The 20,870-nt window shown below is 42.9% G+C and overlaps 1 protein-coding gene across 1 annotated transcript in view; it reads left to right on the top strand.

Moving 5' to 3' along the window:
• Positions 1-10,898: 10,898 nt before the first annotated feature.
• Positions 10,899-20,870, top strand: part of FBXW7 (F-box and WD repeat domain containing 7) — a 174,827-nt gene continuing 164,855 nt past the window's right edge. The window contains exon 1 of the mRNA XM_021530198.3: positions 10,899-11,040. The gene's annotated coding sequence lies outside the window, so the exon portion shown is untranslated. The remainder of the gene's footprint in view (positions 11,041-20,870) is intronic.

Below are 20,870 nucleotides of genomic sequence, written 5' to 3' on the forward strand. Positions count from 1 at the left end.
ATTTCAGCATTTATTGGAAGATATTCTGTGACTTTCCTGGAGGTATAACCAAAAAACGTGAATGGAATATGAACACTGAAAGAAAAGCAGAGGTGAAACTAAATCACAGATCCAAAAGACATATGGAACAGACTTGAATTTCAGGGCACAAGCTTTTCCCTGCTCCAGTCAGAGACTCAGCCCCCAATATCAAGTGCTGAAAATCCAAGTGACTGATAGGAGTTTCACATTTTCCTCCTTGTGGGAAAGTAAATGTTAAGAAATATATGGTCTTGCAGCTTCTGCATTAGAAGATCAGGATATATCCAGCTTGGAAGGCTTTGTGGCAGCCATGGGATGGGTAAGTTAATGACGACACTGCATGACATATTGGATTGCCTTTTTATTTAAATAGGTAAAGTCCTAGCCCTAGTAAGGTCAATGTGAATTCTGCCAACAGCCCAGGAAACTCTGTGTTATGTTTGCTTTAATAAGCATTTAAAAACCAAATGAAGCCTTTGGGAATGAAACACAACCTGCCCCATGCTAGGTTCGACTGTGGGCTGGGTTTGATGAATTCCTGCTTCCTTGGTCACTGTTCTCAGGTGGGCTCAGTGCACCAGCCCCCAGCATCACCACAACAGAGAAGAAAAAGGAGCAGTTAGCTGACTGAGCTCCAAAATAAACCTCCTAAGAAAGGGCTATTTCTGATCTGATTTTTATTGAGGTTGTACAAAAAGCTGCTATTGTAGTGAGGGTGGGGACAGGGCTGTGCAGCAGAAGGTGAGAGGGGCCCCCAGGGCTGGCAAGCTCCAAAATGGTAACATGACAGTGCTCTGCAATTGCATGGGGGAAAGCCTAGACTGTGTTTCTGCTGCCAAATCAGGGGGGAAAACTAATACAGAGAGGACTTTTTATAAAGAGATCCCTAACAGAGTCTGAGATTTCAAAGCATTTTTTACTACTCCTCTATCCTTGAGTGAAAAATCAAACCCCTGAAACTGATTTTGCCTTTCCACATTGGCTAGCCGAGCTGATCAGACAGAAATGATGGGTTTTTTACTGGTATCAGCATTAATAGGAATCCAGAAAGCCACGCCTTTCTAGCAGCAGTTACTAGGGATCATCATGCTTTGTGTACAGCATCATTAACACACCAAACGAGAGGCTGAAGGAAAGGCTGCTGATGCAGCCTGGGCTCCCACAGGAAAGCAGCAATGCTGTCTGCTGAGCCTCAGCATACTGCTTTTTCTCCACAGCCTTGTATGTGTGAGTTTGTGTTTTTCCTACTCCTGCAAATTCCACTGCAAATTCTATGGCTAAAGTGTGCAAAGGGGCACTGCAAGCAGTGTCAGGAGCCAGCAGGAACTTTTCTTGAGCTATAGCAAGTGTTTTCAGTTCTGTGTCACTGAGGCCTCCCAGGCGCCTGATGAGCACAGTGCTGAGCAGCACTTGCAAAGTTTGAGAACTGTCTAGATTAAGGCACCCAGCACTATTAATAGTCATGCAACTAATCAAGTATTATAACTCCAGGCCTTTTTTTCCTACAAATAACAAGAGCCTTGAAGTTCCTTGCTGATTTAGAAGTTTTATTGTACGGCAGTAGCCTTCTGAGCATCAGTGAAGATGACAATTGAGAAGATGTTCTGGATGAGGAATTTTTGTTAAGTTGTTTTCTAGTAGTGCTTCTGCTAAAGGGTAATTCTGCAAAATAACATGTGTAGGTTCATTGCTTTGCTTAATACAAACAGTGAAGAACCTGAACCAAGCAGAGCTACAGAAGAGATATTATGTTATCTTGCCTTTGTTCAAGCTTATGACGTGGGTCAAGCCCATTATACTTGCCAAGCGACAATAAATATTTGACCTGTGAATGCTAGAAGGGAATTCATCCTTATTTCCTCCCCTTGGATTACATAAATCTGAATGACAAGCTATTTAATCTGGGTAATAGTTAACAGTCTCTGATTGCAGCTGTTAATATTACCCAAAGGAATACCAGCTACTGGTCAAGACTGCTGTGGTAGCACCTTGCTAATGAGATCCATATTTGAGGGTACTCAGACTAATAGCTTGATTCCCATAAATGCATTTCAAAAATAAAAAAAAAAATTGGCATTTATAATAACAGGGTCAGTAAGAGGGTCCAACTATATAAGAATCCTTTACATTTTTGGAGACTTATTTGGACTGCCTCTGAGCATCCTGGAATTGCCTTCAGCTTTCCCTCTCAGGCACCTGAGACTACTTTTACTTCTGGTAAGAAATTGCTTTCAGTCTGGTTTCTTTAATTAAAACTTTTAAAGCATTTTACATTGCATAATATAGCCCCCATAGAACCATCACCTCTGAAAGTGCTGATGACCTTCAGAATAACTCTTGCAAAGCACTAGGGGATCAAAAGTGTGCTTTTGTCTTTTCTCTCTCTTTTTTTTTTTTTTTTTTTTTTTTTTTTTTTTTTTGTTTGTTTGTTTGTTTGTACTTCAAAACGCTCTTTCCCACTGATATTTGGAGATGTCTAGTTTTGCTGTTTTGGAAAGAGGTTTTATACTGCAGTGCTAACTTGTATATATGAGATAGATGGAACATAATAATCTGAAGGGATCAGTCATTACAGCAATTGTCATGGCTGTAACACCTTCCCTCTTCAGGGTTTCCTTTTCCAGGGGAAAAATGTAATATTCAACACAAATTCATGGTATAATTTTTTCGTCTCCCTTAAACCAGGGTGATCCCAAGGAGCCTTCTAGAGTAGCTTTCTAACACTACTCTCTTCTGGAAAATTTTGTGTCACCTGCTCACAGCAAAGCTATGCTGTGGAGAACAAACCTACAGCTCTCTGTTTGGTTCCTTGGGTAATGTCTGTTGGCTGTGCCTTTGAAAAGAAAGTTTGGGAATTCTCTCTGTGAAGTTGGGCTCTTGGATGAAGACACTTTCAAACTTAGCATTTCCTACATGCTTAATGTTTCTATTTCCTGATGCATTTGTTTGCCATTTGATTTAATGTGATACAGTTTTACCTGATGAGAAAAGCATTTTTCAGGTAAAAGAGGAAGCCAGAGAGTATAGCCCTGGGCTTTAACCCTGCCATTTGGAAGCCACTCTTCGTTGTAGCATTTAATCACTTTCTGTTACACTGTTGCAAATTTGTTGAAAAAATATCCCAAATAACCTCGAGCTAGTATAAAATGTTAAACCTTTCTGTCTTTCTATTTTCCTTAGGGCCCCAGCTGAAGCCAAATAAAAAAGGGTAACAGCATGACTGGCTAACCAAAACTTTTATTTTGGAATACACCATGAAGAGAGGAAGATATTTTCCTTTTTCATATGACTTTCCAAATTTGTATAGTTTTCAGATTCTATTATACAATTTGGTGTAAAAGCTATACCTTGATTTTTCTAGTACACAGCCAAATTCTTTGAAAGTTGCTCTTATTTTTTTCCTCCCTTTCTGTATGTATATGTATAATTAAAATATCATTATTGAAATATAAGTAGTCAAAATCAGTTTGTTCAGGAGCATCACAGCTACAGATACTGACTGTATTTTCTGCAGTCATGGGAAAGTTTGATTTACCTGGATATGGGAGAAACAAGAATGAACTTGCAAGGAAAAGAAAACAACACAGGAAGCAAGTTACTATCTGGAGAGCATGAAAAGTACTGGAAATAAAGTTCTAGACCTATATAAATTTGCCAGGATTTTTGGTTGTGAAATGTAATAGCAGAAAAGACTCAAAACCTATCATTTGATGAGATAATGTTGCCTCTCTGGGGCAGTACTAATGGCCTAATTCAGATAAATTGAGAGCTGTCTGTCTCAGGTAGACTTTGGGATAGTTCCTTTAACCCCATTATACTGACATCATTATTTTGGGGGACCAGGTGGCAGTGGGTTAAAACATGAGTCCCATTTTACAGACACATAATTACAACCAAAAGTACAAATGGCTCCCAAAACTTTATTTGATGAGAATTTTGTGTCACCTGTTATATTTAGTAAGTATTCTCCAATTTAGCTGAATACTCCTAAGAGTATCTTTTTTATATTTGTGCAAACCTTTTTACTCCTAAGAGTATCTTTTTTATATTTGTGCAAACCTTTTTGCAGAAACTGTTTTCCTGAATAATTGTTTTATAAACTCCAGCCATTGGTGGGGAGGGGGGAATTGTTGATGGCCAAAGGAAGATGGCTGAACAAAAAATTATACTGGAGAGCAGGACAGTGCCAGATAGTATTTGAAATAAATGTGAAATATAGTTATTCAGATTTATGTCAAGAAATGATTCTTAAATTTTGTAGAAATACCTCTGAAGACATGAACAAGAATGTGATGAAACTTCTGGGAAAAAATAGGGCTCTGCTATGGTGTGGGGACATTCAGCATTAAGATCAATCCATAGCACAAAACAGTGATGTTACCTCCAGGTTTCCACGCTGGTTTCCTATGAACTGTTGTTTAATGGAATTATAAATAGTTTAAATATTGCAGCTGTGACTCAGTTATTTTCAATACCGGGGAATACCTTATTAGGATTTGCTCCCACCAAACCTTCTTTGCTTACCATGACAGTCAGGCTACCATGGCTAAATATAGATTATAGAAGAAAGTTGCTAACACTTTGAACTTCAAGCACACACTTAGATAAATACTATAAATAGGCTGATGTTTTGTAAACTAGTACTTGCCAGAGGCACAGACTACATGCTTTCCTGTGTGAATTTTTTCCCTGTTTTGCCTTTATGAGACAATTAGCTAGTCTTACATATTTGAGCTTTCTTTTTATTACAATGAATTTCAATTTGCTTTCCAATAGCAGCAAGAGACTGACAAAGCTTGTGAGCAGCAAGCTTTCAGGCAAGCTGCCCAATATAATTTTGCCAATACACTGATCTGCACTACCCTTGCTATGTCTGTCCTGATTTTGCAAGGGCACAATGAATTCTAGTTCTTTTGCTGGCTTAGTCTTGGTGTAATCACAGCCTTAGTGGACCTGACAAACTTTGTGTTTTGGTATGGATTTGGAGAACATTCAGAAATTGGTTCACTTGCATGCATTATCATGAGTTTTAGTAATGGACCAAAATACTGCCTGTAAGGTTTCTAAGATTGGAGATCTGAGCCTGCAGTGTTGCACAGGTCAGACAAAACTGGGGCTCAGTTCCAAACACTTCACCAAACTCCATGTTTTTGCTTAAAGCCATGTCCTTTAAAAGTAAAATTTTGTATTCAGTGCAAAAAGAAAAACATCAGCAGCACTCTTGCATTAAAAGCAAATTAATCTGTCAATATGCAGCTCACTTAGGACAGACCTGTTTTAACTCTAGTTACATTTGTTTTAAGCTACAGCAAGACATACAAAGGCAATTAACTCTGTCATTGAAAGCAGGATATTTGTATAGATGGTCTTTTACCAATCTTCTCACTGATTGTACTGTTTCTCTTCTTTTATATGTAACGTCTGCTAAAACCATTACACTACCTATAATAGAATGAGCAGAAATGGAACAATAGCATAAGGGAAGAAAAAGCTCAAAGGTCTTGCATCCCTGTAAGTACCAAAAATGAGACCATTTTCCTGAGTCAGAGTATGAATTCACAGATCCTCTCTGATGTGATATTATTGCTGTGAAACTTTTATGTAAATGTCATAGCAAAGGATGGTGGTATTACCAAAACCTAGGGTTTGAGATTGAAATTTCCTGTTGATGAGATCATCAGTGCTATCAGCTCTCTGTGCTGATACAGTCACAGCATTGTCCTTTATCTTCACTTGCAGTCAGATCCTGGGACTGGTGTAGTTATGTCTGCCTAAACTTTCATCAATGTTTGCTGCAGTAAATTTACTCCCTTTGTCTCTCAAGTGGGGATGAGGCTAGGGAAATAGGGTCCAGTTCTTTGGCTGCATCCATGAAAATTTACCTTGTCTATCTTGTAAATTTTGTCTTTTTGGTTTTTTATCTGCAACTGAGAAGTATTAGACTTTTTCACCTCTTGAAAATGAGATCTTTTATAGCTCTTTTTTAGTTTATCTGTTCATTTTATTGAAGAGAATATTTACATTATAACTCCACTTGAGCTCAGTATGTCCATGATGACCTGTTCCCTATATCCTAAGATGAAAGATGATTTTAATTCTTGTTTTCTTGCTATTACTTCTGTTGTATCCTCTCTATTTTGTTTAAATGCAATAGGTTCTGTCTACAACCACAATTTTATTGTCGAAGTCTGCTGTAATGTGCTTACACGCAACTTTACAGTACTCAGTAATGCCATGGGAGAAATGTGAATTATGTCTTACCAGTGACTCTAAAACACTCTTGAAAAGAACAGCAAGAAAAGAGAGACAAATCAAATGTCTGTCTGCTGGGAAAAGACAGTTTCAGTTCCATCATGCAGGGTATTTAAAATGACCTTCCCAAGGTCAGCCAGGATGGCAGTTTCATTTGTAGGGAATTAAAGGTAGAACTAACCGTGTCTTTGATCAGAAGATTGCCTATCAAAAAGAGGAGCTCTTTGCTTCTTTACCTCAGGTCTGTCATACAGACATGAAGCAGAGAGAAAGGATGTTTCATACCATTTAGGAAGCAGCAGCAGGCAGTCTGAATTGGTAGATTTAGTTTTAAGTAAGGTTTTGACAGCCTATGTGTAGCCTAAGCACTGCAGCTCAAAGGGTGAAGTTTGAGCCGGATGAATCAATCTGTATTTCACTAACAACAAGAAGTGTGACTCTACTCCCTTGTGGTTTGCTTATCTTGCCTCTTTTGCTACCTTTTGTCTGCTCCTGAGATTTTTTTCTCACCCAGCACAACAAGCTGTGATTACAACAGCTGCTGATCCGGTGTCCCCTGCTCCATTGCCTGCCTCCTCCTACACCAGCAGCGCAATAACACAGCTTCCCCACACCTCTGGTCTGTGTTTGGCAGAGGGAAGCCAAAACATTGCACTTTGCTGCAAGCCAGGACTATGTGTCTGGTGTAACTCCCTCCTCACAGGAGTCCTGCTAAAAGGTCTGTTTCTCAGGCACCAACTCTGCCTCAGAAACCCTCCCCAGTCCAGGACCTGCACATGTGTGCACCGCTGATGACCCCATTATATGGGATCCCTGCATCTCCCAAACCCTGACACTTGCAGCCATGCAGTATGGGCAGGTTACAAAAGCTGAAGCATCTGCCTGAGACACAGCTCAGTTTCCATTCTCATTTCTGCAGGCAGTGGGATGCGCAGCACTGACAGCCATTAGGATATATCTACCTGTAAACAACTGGGGAAAATAATTTCTAAAAAATAAGGATTCAAATTTAAATTGCATTAGTCAAAATGAACTAAAATTGTCAGAAGACCTCCTTCAGCATTACCATAATTTGGGTCCATGTTTTCTCACACAAAAAATCCTTTATTTTTCTCTTTATCTGCAAACAGCTTATGGAATTTATCATAGAGATGTGATAAAACTAGCTTACAAAATTTGTAATAGGTGCCTGATAAAACCAGAAACATGGCAAATTAAGCAGATTTAAAAAATTGTGATTTAGTATTTGAATGTGCTCCTTTCATTTGGCTATTTCACCTTATTTATTTATGGCATTTTAAAGATGACATAGTATAATACAGGGTCAGCTTTCCTCTATAATAACAATTCTATAGCAGATTTGTTACTCATGCATGTGCCCTCTCTCTCTTGGCTAACTCTCACATCATCTAATTTTCTATGCCTTTTAGCACGGAATTTTTTCAGTTACCAAGGTTGTTGATAGATTGCAGTTTTGCCATTAAGTTTAATTCCAACCTCTGGTACGGGTGGTAGTCCATCAAGATTAAAAACACCAGGGGAAGAAAATATATCCAGACAGACAGCAAGTATCCCTCCAGCCTCTAGGCAGAGTGCTTAAAAGCCTCAGTGTTTCTCTTCCTCTGTCACGATTTCATGCACAGTAATAACCTTTGGCAAGGTTTTTGCATTCTCACTGGATTGTATGTTGAAAACAATACAGTTCCACTTAAAATTTTTCTGTGTGTTATTTTTAAAATCAGTTTTATTGAAACTGTCTGTGTGGTGGCATTCAAGTCTGGCATATGACAGTGTGATTAGTTCTGCCAATGCATTGATCTGCAGTACAATTCCTATTTTTATCCCTACTGTTTGAAGTATAGTCACTCATGACCACATTCCCATTAAAGACTACACGCTGAACCAGTTTAATCTGTGACTAATAAAATAATCGTAACATTTTCATTAAATCCTCAGTCAGTCTGAGAACCATCATCAGTGCTGGCAGAGTAGTGATTTTCTGTTCCTTGAGTGATGCATCTGCCATTGTCAGTGATCTACACTGATTAGAAACCAACTTTTTCCTTCATTCCCAAGTAATGTGTACTCAGTATTAGTGTCCCAGTGATGTCTGACCTACGTGTGAATTTATTATTCAACTGGCAGAGAGAGAACACCACAATTAGTAGAAAGCCAATGGCATAAGCAACAGATCCAAGAAATAGAAACCAGTAACCCCTTGACATGGATAGGGTCTGAGGAGAGAAACCTGTGTTCTCTCAGCTCAAGGGGCAGAGATCTATACTGCAGACACAGAAGTTTTAGCAATGCTATTTCCTTTGCAGAGGGCAAAAAATGCACATTTTGGTAAACTTGTGGGGAAAAACCTTGCCAAAATGAAAATATTATTCATGCAGATTTAATTCCTGCCTGCTCCAGGAATAAGAAGTTCAATTACCCGATTACATGTTTACCTATATACTTATTGCAAGGCTGCTTTGCATACTGTGGAAAAGGTGAGTGATGTTTTGTGGGGAAGCAGGCCTCACTAGTGAAGGAGGCTTCTGTCTGCAAAAGTACCCCTTGCCAATTTGTTACAATAAGCATAAGCTTGGCAGGAATGGATGTGTGGAAGTTCAACTGGTGAGGAAGGGATGTGCCTGCAGCTCTCAAGAGTGAGAGTGCTTCTCTGCTGCATTGCCCCAGTGGAGACATGGTAGAGGTTTGGAGACTCAAAGGAGCTCAAACATCTGTTTTTAATACATGGGAAAAGAAAAATCAGGTAAACAAGGTAACAGGAAAGGCTAAAGAAACACTAAGCAGAGGATGATGGAAAATAAGAGACAGATTTAAAAGTGAATAGCAGACAAGAAAAAGCTGGTGGGCAATTGGAAGGCTTTTAGTGCAGTCAGACATCTGGGTCCCAATGCTTGTGTGAGGTCTGGGCAGAGCAGCCAATGTCTGCCTGGGCATACCCTGACATGGCAAAGATAAGCCATTATCTTTGGAAAAGGAAGGAAATTACAGACCTAAGGTACCTGAGTAATCTTAATTTTGCTCTTGTTGTATATGGTTTATGATAGCAACAGTCAAACACTGCTTTTTTTTTTTGCTTTTTCCTGAGGCTTAAGCTTTTCTCAGCAGCCAGGCTGAGAGCTGCATTCAGCCATCCCACATGCTTAACAATTGACAATTAAGCGTTCAGTTTTTACCTTGCTGTTTGTTGAACAGTGCCATATATCAGCATCACAAACCAAAGGAGGCCTAGTGGAGCTCTTGTGTGATGGCCACGACCCCGCAATTAACTGGAGCACACGTCTGTGGAGTGGCTGAGGGAGCTGGGGTTGTTTCACTTGGAGTAAAGAAGGCTTGGGGTGACCACATCACTCTAAAACTGCCTGAAAGGAGGGTATAGTTAGATGAAGGTCAGTCTTTTCTCCCAGCAACGTGACAAGAGGACAGTCTTAGGCTGCACTGGGAGACGTTTAGTTTGGACACTAGGAGGAATTTCTTCAGAGGAAGGGTAGTTTAGAAAGGGCAGTGCAGGGAGGTGATGGGGGTCCCTGGAGGTGTTTAAGGGATGACTGGATGTGGCACTATGGTGTAGTTGACCATGGCAGTGTTCAGTCATAGCCTGGACTCAATGAACTCAGGGGTCTTTTTCCAACCGAATTGATTCTGTGATTCTGTTAGAAGTTCTTGTAAATAACGCTTGGTTTAACCTTAGCAGAGCAGGAACGGGGCAACCATCATCCCCGTTACTGGGTTCGCAGCGCCCAGAGCCCGACTGACAAAGTGCTACTAGGGACAGGTGAGCCTCAGTTTCTAGAAGCACCAAGCGTGACCAGCACTTCCCACCGCCGGCTCCCGCACAAACCGAGCGGCGGCCGGGCACGGAGCGGCGCGCCCCGGCATCGCCCCGGCACCGGCCGTTCCCATGGCGGGAAAAGGCGGGGCGGCCACGGGGCCACCCCCTTGTCCCGGGCTGAACCGCGCGGCCGCGGCGGGACCTGCGCGGCTCCGCCTCGCCCGCCCTCGGCATCATCGCTGCGCGCCAGCACCGGGGCGGGGCGGGCCCCGTTGCCGGGTTACCGCTGTCATCCGCCCGCGCCACCGCCGCGCTCGCTCCCTCTCCCGCCCGCCCTCCCCGCCCCCTCCCGGCGCCGCAGGAAGCGAGCGGATCCCGGGGCGCTACTGCCGCCGCTGCCCCCACCGCGCCCGGCGTCCCCGGCCCGGCCCTGCCTCGCCGCCCAGCGCCCCGCGCCGCCGCTCCCCCCACATGCCGCAGAGCGGAGCGGTCGCGGCGCCGAGCCCCGCCGCCCGGCTGCCCCGCCGCGCCGCCCAGCCGGGGCCCTGACGGCCCCCCCGCCGCTGGAGCCGGGGCCCGCAGTGCATGAGAGGGAGAGCGCGGCGGGGGCCGCGGCCCGAGCCACTCGCCTCCCGGCCGGCGGCGGTGCGGGGACCGGCCCGGGGGGCGCCGAGGGGCGGCGAGGCGGTGGCTCCATGTGAGAGGACGCGGCGGCGCACCTGATCCGCCGCCGGGACAGCCGCAGCCGGGGGCTTTCCTCGAGGGCCACCAGTCCGCAGCCCGCCCGGGCGGGAGGGGGCTGGACCCGCCAGCCCCTTTGAAGTCACCCGGAGCCCGGCGGCAGCCCCGGGGCGGGGGGGGCAGCGGACCCCCTCCCGCCGGGGGAGAGGGGCTCCGCCTCGCCGTCCGCATCGCCCCGCCGGCGGGAAGGCGCGCGCGCCGCGAGCGGAGGGAGAGCCCGGCGGAGCCCGTCCCGAAAAGTGAGTGCGAGCGGGAAGAGCCGCCTTGGGAAGGGGCTGGGTGCCCCGGGGCTGCCGGCGGGGGGCCGGGGGCCGCCGTTTCCCATGCGGCTCACGTTGCCGGCCGCGCACGGTCTGCTGCCCCGCGGTCCACCCGCCGCTCCCGCCCGCCGCGGAGACGGGGCGGGAGGGGGGTGCTCCGCCACGGTCCCCGGGGAGGGCCGAGGTCTCCTCCGCAAGTTCTGCCGCCCGCTTTGTGCCGGGAGCGGCGCCCCCGCGAACAAAGGCGGCGGGCTCGGACCCCTCCGTCCCGTCCCCGCCCGGGGAGCCGAGCGGAACTGCCGCGGCGGAAAGTTGTGCAAGGTTGGGAGCGGAGCGCACGGCCGCAGGGCTGCGAGCCCCGAGGGTTTCAAACGTCCCCCACCCCGCTCCCCCGTTTTCCTTCTCTTCTCTATAGGTTGAGAGGCTCCTAACAGACCCCGCGGCTGCCTCCTGCCCGCTCATTTACAAAACACTTAGGTGGAAAATGTAGCTCTTCTTTTCACGGGAAAACGTTATTGAAGAGTTGCTTATTTTCCATGTAAAGTATTTTGAATGTGTTTTAAAAGCCAGGAGTAGTGTTGGCTCTTCCTGTTTATCGGACTAGTTGCTGCTTCATGAGGCACGAGAGTGCTCTTGCTCTTACTCCAGACCTTACTCCAGGAGTGGTTAAAGAAGGGTCTCGTTTGGGAATGGGACTGTTTGCTTGGGTTCTGTTTTGCTTTGATTTTTAGCATTTCCGCCCCGTGCATAATTTCCCGCTGAGCAAAAACTGTATCAAAACTTGAAATGTTTTAATAGAGTATCTTAACTTTCTTTTAACTGAAGCAAACAACACCTCCGTAGCTTGTCGGGGAAAAAACAATTGTGTCTGCTAGTGTTAAATTGTACTATTTGGGTGTTAAAATTTATACAGCAGTTTTTTACATGTGAGGAGGATGTACTAAAAAATGAAGAGAGTAGGTTGAATGTCGTTTATTTGATGAGACAGTGTTCAGACAGAGATCCAGAAATTGTAACTCTTGTGTGGAAACTGTTGTCTGCATGTATGAGTCCTCTCCACATCTTCCTGGAAGGAGTCTAGAAAGCCTTTGAAGGAGAAGGTTGTAGGGTTTGTCGGGCTTTCCATTAAAAGAAATGTACAGCTTGTGAACATCCTGTGGGCCAGTTGCTAGGCGCCTGCTCTCCTGCGCTTTCTTTACCAGATGCAATTGAAAGCAGAGGAAAACAAAACGTAGCAGAAATGTACGCAGTTGCTGAAATATATGGGTGTGAACAGAAGGCCATACTCCAGCATTCCAGTTATGGATGCTTGCTCTATGCTTCAGTTTGTGCAACGCTTTTGAGAGCACTTACCGCCTGTTTCCCAGCTGTATGCTTCTACATTCTGCTGAGGAGATAGCCTCTGAAAACCTGAGAAAACCTAGACATAGATAGGAATTTTAAGGTAGGCAGGGCATCTGATCTTTCACAGTTTCGTTTTGAGACACAGTTTGCTGAAGGTAAGAAGATTAATTTCTTTAGTTTGAAGTATCTCCATATCTTAAGCTTTCTGTCGTTGCTATTTTGAAAAGGGGTGTAAAGAAGTTGAACTCTACATTTGGTTCATTCCTAGCTTTTCTCAATTGCAGAACTCAGTGGTTAGGAAAGGAAGTTGCATTCTTTTCAGGCCACAGTGTTAAGAAGTTGGTAAGTTCTGTGCTAGATTTAATATCTACAGGAGCATAATGACACCGTGTCTTTTTTTTTTTTTTCCATGTGTTGATTACACTTGTTTTAAGTCACTTTCTAGTCCCAAACTTAAATCTGCCCTTTTTCCATCATCATCCAGTTGTTAATGGCAGCCTGGTTCTGTCTCTTGATGGCAATTATGCATTCTTGCTGGTGTTCCAGGTTCATAAATATCTCAAAAACATATATCACTTCATGTTTTTAATTTTTTTGTCAAGGTTTAGATTTTTCCTCCTACTGCAGCTTATATCTAACCAGTGTAGGTCCTTTGTTCAAGCTGAATAATTTACTAATACAACACTGTCTGTTTGGAAACATAAATGTTTATTAGAAAGTATGTGATTTACATTTGCATTAACTGTTAGAAAAGCTTTTACAACAAATAACTTTCTAGTTTAGGGAAAGAAATACTTTTTATCTTTAGACTTAGGCTGACAAATTAACTTTACTTCCCCTTATGTATGCACGCGGTACTTTGCAAAAGTTTAGTTCATTACTTCAATGGAATTTTTTGTCTCTGAACCAGTAAAAGAAAGGAATGGTGTGTGATGGTTTAGGCCAGGCAATGTTACTAAACAGAGAGGAATGCTACACTTCTGTCTCTTTAAAATAAACAGAGTTTTAAAAATTAGGATGGTATTTAATGAACATGTTTAATCTTCTGAATCTTTTTGTGAAGAGCACATGCAATGGCTGTATGTACATTACACTTGAAATAAAAGTAGCATAAAGATCTTATCTGCAGAGCTGCTTCAGCCTTGTCATATGTGGACTGTGTGTGTCAGGTAATTCTAGAAAGACATGATAAACTTTGCGTCAATTGCTCATGAAAATGCTCTTCCACAACAAAGTATTGTGCTTTAGTCAATTTGTGGAAACTGATGGATGGTTCAGTACTGAAATGCTCCAAGTATTCACTGGATAGACAAAATCTATTTACTGTGATCACTGCTATGGATATTAAGATAGTTTCTTGTGACAGCAAAGACTACAAAGATTTTAGATATTTGTCTGATGAAGACCTACACCCATGTAAGCGTGGAAACTGACTTACTGCCAGCAAACTTTTTGATCTTGCTTTGTGGTGGCACAGCCACTGGTTATTACACAGGCTCTTCTAGCTAAATCAAGCAAGGACAGTTTAGCCCAGAGGATGTCTGCAAAAGACTGTAGGCAGCACTAGATGCTAAGAGGTGCCCATCCCAGAACACCCTTCTGGCTGCTATTAGGGTGTTCTTTAGGGCTGTGTCACTTCTGTGTGTTTGGCAGCCCTTAGTGGCTTTCTCTTGGGTGAACATGTTTGGTGGCTTTGAGGGAGGTATGGAGAAGTCCTTGTTGTGAAGTGACTGGTTGTGAATAAATGTGTTGTCAGATGTATTGAGTTCCTTCTTATTCCTATGTTAAGCAAGAGGAAGAATACTAAATCCCTGTCCATTCCTCACCTGTCAGTTTTGTATTTAGTAGAAAATGAAAGGTGGTTTTCCATCCTTCACTTTGTAAAGATTATTGGTGAAATAATAAAGTAATCAATTTTTGGCTACCTTCTTTTTTCAGACAAAATCAATCAATAAATAAAACAGCTTGATTAGGCTCTTACTTAAACATTAAACTACACATTTGCTTTTCTTCTTTGAGAGTTTTGCATATGCAAGGCGTTTTTTGGCTGTAATGAATTTGAGAGGCATTGTGGCTCACTTGTGAGGGGACATTTATTGGGCAGGAAGAGGGAATGGGAGTAATTAAACTGTTGTAATGCTGTGAATCCTACCTGGGTCTTTGCAGCAGTGGTTCTGGTTAGCTACTCCAGTGTTTGTCCTGTATCAGTGCATACACTGCAGATCTTTGCTAGGTTTTTTTGTCAGTAATGTGGACATGATTTAATGTCAAGTACTTCAAAAGTAAGGGATGTCAGATTAAAAGGAACTACTGCATTCAGTTTTGCTCATGCTCACTATGGCAAAAAATATGTTTTCATCTCAACAAGACTGCTCGTTTTTGCTAAATAGACAGATCTGTGTAATTCAGGAACTCTTCTCTATTTTGTTTTCTCAGTGTTCTCTGACACAATTGCAGTTATTTTTACAGGGGTGAAACTATGCATTTTTTTTTGTCATGCCTAACCTACCAGCAGACATCTTTTCATTTGCTGGGGCAATTGAAGATGTTACCATCAGCTAGAGGATACAGCACCCATAGCTGGTTGGTAAGAGGAGGTGTGTGAAATATTGTCCAAAACTGGCTTGTTTTAGGTAAGCTTTGTCCGAGTCTTGAGCTTGAGTTGGCTTTGTTTTGTGGGGGATGAAGTGTTGGTGTGTGCTGTTTTGGTGGCACACTTCTGGTGTGATGGTTTAAGCAGCTGTGTGCTTACAGGTAGCTGGAACAAGAAGATTTGCTCTCAAACAGTTCTTTTTTTCCCTGATCCAAATCCCTTCAACATGATTGATGGTGGCTATTGCACTAGGAACTAGTAGAATTTGTTTGGTTTTCTGACAAATATGGCCATAAAATAGAGAAGCATGGCATGTTTTAATTAAGATATAAAAGAAACAAAGAAAAAACCCCAACCAAACAAAAAAGTATGTGCTATTTTCAGTTTTGGCTGTAATTTAGAGCTATACAAGTATGATACATTTTGCAATGCTATTTACCTATTTACCTTAGCTTATACTGAAAAAAAAAAGGAAACCAGTTTTCCTTTAATACGCTCATAAAAGGTCAAGTGATGCTTAGATTTTTGTAATCCAAATACGTTGTTATGAAACTGATTAACATATTGATGTACCTTAGATGTTTTGTGGGCAGGGGTCATTGGGATGTGGAGGGGAAAGGAATGGGTTTCTTGAAATTGCTTGGTCTCCAAACTCCAGTATTGGAGAAACCTCTTGCGGGTAGTGCCTGCTCAGCTGACCTAGGTGAGTCTAGTTTGTCTTGTGACCTGAGACTGGATGGCTGCTTACAGTAGAGGGCTGGCTCTGAAGTAGTGAAGTAATGCTTCCTGTTCAAAGGCTGGCTATTCAGAGTTGTCCAAAATGTGGATGTTGTGAAATGCTTTTTTGCTTGAAAACCTTTCAGTGGTGCGGATGGCGTGACCTGTCTGATACTTCTCTGGAGAAGCAGCACTGGGAAGTCTATGAACTCTTCAGCATGGACTGGCTGAGATGAAGCGCACTCAAGAAGGAAGGGCATACTGCTGAACACTTTCTAAGCACAAGCTCTGCCTCCTTCCTGAGGCAGGAGGGCTGCCCTGGGTGGAGCGGAGAGGCATACATGTGCTGTGGTGAGACCTGGCCTTGAGCTGTGGAGCTGTGGCGAGTGGGAGGTTAGAGGAGGGTTGCAACAGAGTTGCAATAATTTCCCCTTAAACTCCTTACAAACCTCAATCAATAAATCTCGCCACTCTAGTATCCTAGGTTGTGTTAATAAATTAAATCTTTCCCCTGACAGTTCTCCCTCTTTACACATGGGGCTCTCTTTGAAAATAAAATATCTGAACTGATTCTGGGATAATCATTGTACTTGTTCCAGTGTACCCTTTTCCTGTTGGATCAATTTCCTGGTCCAGTGTCAGAGCTTGTTCTCCCTCTTCAGCACTTAATCCTTAAGAAATGTTGCTCTGGATGGCTTGGAATGTGGGAGGTGACCTTTATATGATACGGTTTTCTAGAGACTTTTCCTGTGTGTTTCCTTGGTGGGTTTATCAAAGAACTTGAGGGTGGTGGTGGAGACTCGATTGCACATGAAGTTTTGGTGGGTCCTTTTTGATAGATTGAAGGATTCCTTAATTTGGTCACGCAGAGTCAGAGTTACTTGGCTGTGGCTTTGTGTTTGTGTAGGTTGTGGCAACTGCTGTGAATTTCAGAAGGACAGGAGCTGCAAACCCTGGGTGTGTGTTGTTGACAGTATCTACTTAAACTCTGCCCTCTTTGACCATCATAATATCCTTACTGCACACATTAGCTCTGTGTTCTCACAGACACTGGTGGATACTTTGGAGCATATGCTTTTCAGGATAAAGTCTACTACGTTTTCTTAAAAGTGAAACTTTATATTTAGTTCTGCTGCAGCATGCAGGATCTGCCTGTGCTTATAGGGAGTTAGTTTGCTGTATTGCAAAATTTAATGTGAAAGGTTATTACTGTCTTTATGTAAAATATGTGATGTGTTTCATAGGACACATAAATATAAATGTCCCTATATATCTACAGGAATGACAGTAGTCACAGGGAATTCAGAACTGAACAGGCTACTTCAGGACAAGCTACTTGTCTTACTAAATGACTAACAAGCCCAAAGCATCATAAGCCAACGGGGAAGAAAAGGTTTCAAGCTTTTCCTCAAGTTCCCTTTTTAGGAGGGTAAGCTGCTCAGTGTGTTCCCTGGCAAGTGTAAGCCTTTTCAGCATTGTAGCATACTTCATGCTTGAGAAGTTGCTCACTAGCTATTGCAGTAGCTGCAAAATCTAGCATTTCTGTGCTAGACCTGACAGTTGTGGGTACATTGCTTTTGTTTCCTAAAGCCTAATAAGGCTTTAGAATATACTAGAGAGAATTTTCTTTAGTGTTCAAGGCCATAACCATTAAATAATAACCAAAACTACAGCCATGGATTCAGACCTCTCTGAGGACATATTACTCATCTCATGTGGCAAGTGTGACCCCACACAGCTTGGCATAGTGCTGAATATCTGTTGAAAACAGGATGTCTTCACCTTTGCTTCACCACTATGTCTTTTGCTAAGCTGTATTACTTGTGGCCCTGAGCCTGGGCCAGTAAACCTGCAGTTTGCCAGGAGTGTCTACTTCTCTTGCTGTTTGTAGCTTGTAATTTTGTTCTAATTAATGCAATGATACTCAAAGTGAGAGATGATCTGGCACAACAGAAAAGGACCCTGAAACTGTGATCCTGGGGATACCCTTGTCTAAGTTATTTTAAACATTTGTTTCTGAGTTCTGCTATGGCAGTTTCATCTGCTGTTGCCAGAGCTGATGAGTGTGTCTGCAGATCTGTGGCATTTCTCTGAGTGGGTGGATCACTGCATGACAGGTAACTCTTTTTTTTCTTTACTACAGAGTACAATAGTGACAGTTTTTATGGATCTTGAGGGCTAATCTTCAGCATCCTTTGAAGCATGCTAAGGCAGAGTTGCTGTGGTTTCCAGTGGTTTTATTTTTTTTAAATTATTTTTTCTTTTTTTTTTTTTTTTCCCAGAGAACTTCAGAAACTGTTTCTTTCTCCACATACCTAAATAGCAGTCCCTATTTGATCTTTCAGCAAGAATGGGTTTGAAATAATTCATTTGGGGCACTGTGTTTGGGGATTGCTTTTCTCTTAACTTAATATTTGCTGCAAGAGTTCATGGGGAGGGATACAATGATCAAACCTGCTATTCTTCCCCCTCCTGGCCCATATAAAAACCAAGATGGGGCAGACATGACCCTTATGACAAACCTCTGCTGGAAGGGGGCAGTTATATCCCTCTGCTTTCATGGTGTGTAAGTTGTGTTATCTCTGGCAGCAGGTGGATTCTGACTGTGCTGTTGGCGGTCTGGGTAAGAGCTAGACTTGGACACCGCTTGACTCCCAGCTTGCTGGACTTTGTGCTGCCCTGCACTTGCTCCACTCTACCAACTGTGTGATACACAGCTGAACAGCCACTTGGTGCTCATGAAACATGTCAAGAGTAGCATGCAGGCTTTGGTGGCCGCTGAATAATATGGTAGTAATACTAACTATGTTTTGACATTATGTGTCTTCAGAGGAGTGATTATATGTGTGAAAGAGGTCCTACTAATAGTATCTTAGGTGGACTCTAATACACAGGTGGCTGAACTTAACATTTTGCAATATTATAATACAGAAGTGCTTCTGTTAATAATCCTGATTATCCCCATAATTGCTGCTTCCTTAGGTTGTCCAGATGTTTAACCTAAATTTGAAAGTTTTGCATAGCTGAGTGCACTACAGCTAGGGCAGCTCTTAGACATGGCTTGCTGTAGCAAAGCAAATTTGACATGCACAGTTACATTTAGTTTGTTTTCAGGACATCCTGTATTTTCATCTCATCTTCAAGGTCAGGCTGAATGGGGCTTTGAAAAACCTGGTATAGGGGAAGGTGTCCCTGCTCATGGCAAAAAGGTTGGAATTACGTGACCTTTAGGATCCCTTCCAACCCAAACCATTCTCTGATTCGATGATTTCAGGTTGTGTATTGTATTACCAGTTTATAGCTTATTGCCATGGTGAATCTGTTGTTATTTGTGCTTTGAACACTGTTAAGCTTGACTGTTCTGAAATAAAGTAATTCCTGATGTGCTACAAAAAAGTAGTGGGCTGATAGTGGAATAATTGAGGGTCAAAATTCAGCTCTGCCATTACCGACATTTGGCCTGGTGGGAGCAGTAGATAACACTTGGTGTGACTCAGGAGCAGGAGTTTTGTTTGAAGAGTAGAGGTGGGTGGTGTCCCCTGTCATGGGGTGGGTGTGTGGCTGTCTAGTGAGGGGAGCTGCATGCTGAGGTTGCTGCCTGCCTATGTAGGAGGTTTGTACAGTCATCCTGCTCAGCTTGCAGTTGTTTACATGGGCTGTGGGAACCTTTCAAAGGGGTGCTGGGAACGACTGGCAAAACAAAAGCTTGTTTAGTGGCACAAAAGAAATGTTAACGTTTTGGTCCTTCTCATTCCTATTGTTTGTTTACACTGCAGAGCAGTGGGAACAAAATTGATTGCGTAGGTCAGGCACGACCTAGCAGAGATTAAAAAAGGAGAAACTCATCATTAAACATTTTACCCTTCCTTGATAAAATAATTTCAAATGTCACAAAGGTTGAAATGTTATATTCACTTGTCCTTTATGGGGTTATAATTTCATATTGTATTTGACCTGCTTAGTGGCTATTGTAAGGAATGGCTCCCAATAGCTTCTCCATATCTCTTCCTGCACTAACTATTGGTTTAACCTATTTTTTTGTTAAGATTATTCTAATTAATATTGTGCTATTGATTTTCTACAAGTTAAGTTCTCTGAATTTAAGCGAGAAGGGAACTAAAACACAAATTGAGTTGTCTCAGTGTGACGCAAAATGTGCGTTAGAGCTGGCACGGGAGATGCACAGCTGGCAGTGAATCCTTTAGGCACTGGCTGGCCATTAGATCAGCTTAACTGTGCCCTGAAAACTCATGGTTGTGGTTTGATGATCTGCTGAAACCGGTGTGGAGCATGTGCTATAACTGAAAGGGCTGATCTTGTTCCCCCTATTCCTTCTTCACTTTTGTGGTTGTGCCGTCTGCTTCTGAAATCCAGCTGTTTGTGAACCAGCATGAGTGCTACTCTTGCCTGACTTCTTAGCCTTTTCAGTAGGGAGAGAGCGGTATTGGCCCTTCTAACAGCAAGAGAAATTAAAGTAATCTGAAAGTGTTTACAATCCTTATACTAAACTGCAAAAGTATTGTCATATGTATCATGCTGTAAACTATATGCATGATATAAACCACCTTCAGCACTACTGCCACTTCAGCCTTTAAAATAGAGCATGTGCGTGATCTTCAAAGGTTTTTCCCTTGAGTTCTCTTCATATCACAGTCATAAGCACGCCAATCTGGACAAACAAATCCTTTTATTCAGTAGAGCTACATTTAACACAGTGATTAAAGCTGCAATGTACAGAAATATTAGTATTCAAATCTGTAAAACACAAGGGAAACAAATTGTTCTGTGAGCAGCGGAGCTAGCAAAACCTAGTTTCCTGTGGATTTGTATCCTCTGTCTGCTGCTGTATCCCATCACTGCAGTAACAGTCCTGATTACTGTCCTGTTATCTCCTGTGACCTCCCTTATCACAACATGTCAGATCCTGCAGACTGACTATTACACCACTCCCCACATAACCTGCCTGCTAGCTGGGGTAGAGGCAGCATGTGCTGTGATGGTTGCAGAGCTGGGCTTGGTGGCTGCTGCCAAAGGGGGAAAAATTTCCATTCAAGAATTCTACTGATTGTGAAGCTGAGAGTTTAACATATGTTCTTTCTGCCTATCAGTTGCCATCTCCAGAAAAGCAGTGGGACTTCATTATAAGGTGTGTGTA

The sequence above is a fragment of the Lonchura striata genome, chromosome 4 (genome assembly GCF_046129695.1).
Source record: "Lonchura striata isolate bLonStr1 chromosome 4, bLonStr1.mat, whole genome shotgun sequence".
NCBI classification, from domain to species: domain Eukaryota; kingdom Metazoa; phylum Chordata; class Aves; order Passeriformes; family Estrildidae; genus Lonchura; species Lonchura striata.